Source organism: Periplaneta americana, chromosome 10, assembly GCF_040183065.1.
Source record: "Periplaneta americana isolate PAMFEO1 chromosome 10, P.americana_PAMFEO1_priV1, whole genome shotgun sequence".
NCBI lineage: Eukaryota > Metazoa > Arthropoda > Insecta > Blattodea > Blattidae > Periplaneta > Periplaneta americana.
The window spans coordinates 165,193,073-165,195,595 of NC_091126.1; the positions used below are offsets into that span (position 1 = coordinate 165,193,073).

The following is a 2,523-nucleotide window of genomic DNA, read 5'->3' on the forward strand; positions in this document are numbered from 1 at the left end:
ATAAAAATCTGTTAGGAGAGAGGTTATTAATTTTGTCTGAAATTACTCCCTATAAAGGGGTAGTTCCTCTTACTCAAACATAATCAGAGTTTGTACAGAACAAATATATGCTACCTATAAGATCTGTACAAAGTGTCATAGAAGTCTATTGAAATCCAGAGAAGTTATTAATTTTGTCCAGCTAGATTAGCGATTTTGCATACTGTGTGTCGGTTCAGAAAAACTAAGGCTTTGCAGAAGACAGCAGAATGGGTGGGGGAAACCGGGATACGACGTAATCACTCGGACGGAGAGTATTTAGATTCTTTCTGTTTCATATGATGTAACGGTTAAGTGAAGGAGAAATTATTTAAACCGATTTGATATTTAGGTAGCAGAATTTTTTTTACATATCTCTGAAGTGCAGTCGGGAACGGAACATGTGACCTGAAGGTTTACTATGAAGTCATAGGAAGACTTCTTCATGTTGACAGCGTAGGACACTGCTATTAGGCCTACTTCCTTTCTGTCGCTACATGAAAGCACGCGTAACATTAATGCCGGATGAAATCCAGTTTCAATGGTTCGGGGCAACTTTCCACTGTCCACATTAGGCTAAATAGTAATTCCTGGAAATATAGCGCTACGTGGTTGAGATGTTAATATAACAAGCCTTGTCTTCGACACGTTTCAAGCCATTTCCTCTCAAGGATATTAATAATTATGCTGTAAATTATTATGGTGCAACTTTTTCAGCAAGTCTTCCTAACATTTTGTAAACAACAACAACAACAATAATAATAATAATAATAATAATAATAATAATAATAATCGCCGTCTTCCTAACAAGTATTAGGCCAAGTGGCCTGTTACGGTCTCAAACTAGAATTTTCAATCCATCTCTTCTTCGGACGACCTAGAGATCTTTTGCCTTGCGGATGGTAATGAAACAGTGCTTTTGGTATTCTGCATCGATCCATTCGTTCGAGATGACCCTTCCACTGAAGTTGATACTTGGTAATGAACTGCATAATGGGTTCTACTTGAAGTTCTTGCATTATGTCCTCATTTTTTTATGATCCCAGCGAGTATATCCAGCTGTTGCTCTCATGAACCTCATCTCACTTGCTGTTATTCTCCTGACATCTTTATTCTTCACAGTCCACGCTTCGCTACCATAGATTAATAGGCCTACTGGCTGTGCTAAGGTTTTATACAAGCCTATTCTTGCGTGTCTTTGTACTAGTGAAGGTTTCATGGTTTTATTAATGATCCCCATTGTTTTATTATATGTACATATTTTTCAGCAATATCTACTTTATCATAAGATGATAGTGTATAGCCAAGGTAAGTGAAAGTAATAGCCTAATAATAATAATAATAATAATAATAATAATAATAATAATAATAATAATAATAATAATAATAATAATAATATTTGCATAACATAAGGAAAACTCGGATAATTTCGCAGTATTAAGGTTTTCTGTCTATAGTTATACCGAGAAATGCTTGAAAAAATATCCTTCATGCAGCAGTTAATCACTAGACATAATTGTATTGGTTGGTATAAAAATTTTATTTTTTAAGTGTATCTCAACAGGGAAATAGCACCATCTAAAACATGAGATCATATGTGTGTGTTTCAGGAACTCGTGTAACTTCGCAGTACTGCTCGGGCAATTTCGCAGTAATTTTCAAGAATACTCTTTTTAGCTCAAAACATGTTTTTAATGTAATCTAAACATCAGTATATGTTTACACACATGAACTGAACACACATTAACAAACTAGGCAATAAATATAAAACAACTCAGCTTGAATTATTAACATTAATAACAGGAAAAATCTTGAATAATTTCGAGGGAAAAATTGTTCCGGGGCCGGGTATCGAACCCGGGACCTTTGGTTAAAAGTACCAACGCTCTCCCACTGAGCTACCCGGGAGCTCAGTGGGAGAGCGTTGGTACTTTTAACCAAAGGTCCCGGGTTCGATACCCGGCCCCGGAACAATTTTTCCCTCGAAATTATTCAAATTAACTTTACAGGGAGTTATTCCTGAAAGCTTAATTTGTAGGAAAAATCTTGCATATTAATATTGTAAATTAATAAATTTATCTAACACATAGCTGCATTAAACATTATGCCAAATACAGAAAAAATACATTATGAGAACTATTTAAGCCTAATTCGAATCCGCTTAAGCTGGCTAGGCAATTGTTGCTTCTCCTTTCTCTCTCATCGTTTGAACGTAGGCAGACTTTGCTCCTTTTGGGGACACAATTTTGTTAGTTTCGTAACCAATGAAAATCCCGTTTCATCTAAATTTCAAATGAGAGCCAGTTGAGGCTGCTGCTCTAAGGTAGGATAGATTTTCTGGCTGACTCATACTTAGCTCATACTTAGCTCAAATTCCAAAAAGAAGTGATAAGACTTCAGTGTCACACAATTTTGAAAGATGGATATTACAATATTCCAGGCAGCCTCGTTGCGTTTTATAAGAACTTGGAACAACAAGAGTTCCCGCTTATCCACGCATTGACA

At 35.9% G+C, this 2,523-nt stretch overlaps 1 non-coding gene across 1 annotated transcript; it reads right to left on the minus strand.

Moving 5' to 3' along the window:
• Positions 1 to 1,854: 1,854 nt before the first annotated feature.
• On the minus strand, positions 1,855 to 1,926 carry TRNAK-UUU (transfer RNA lysine (anticodon UUU)). The gene has a single exon. It is a non-coding gene; the product is annotated as a tRNA-Lys (tRNA).
• Between the last annotated feature and the right edge of the window lie 597 nt (positions 1,927 to 2,523).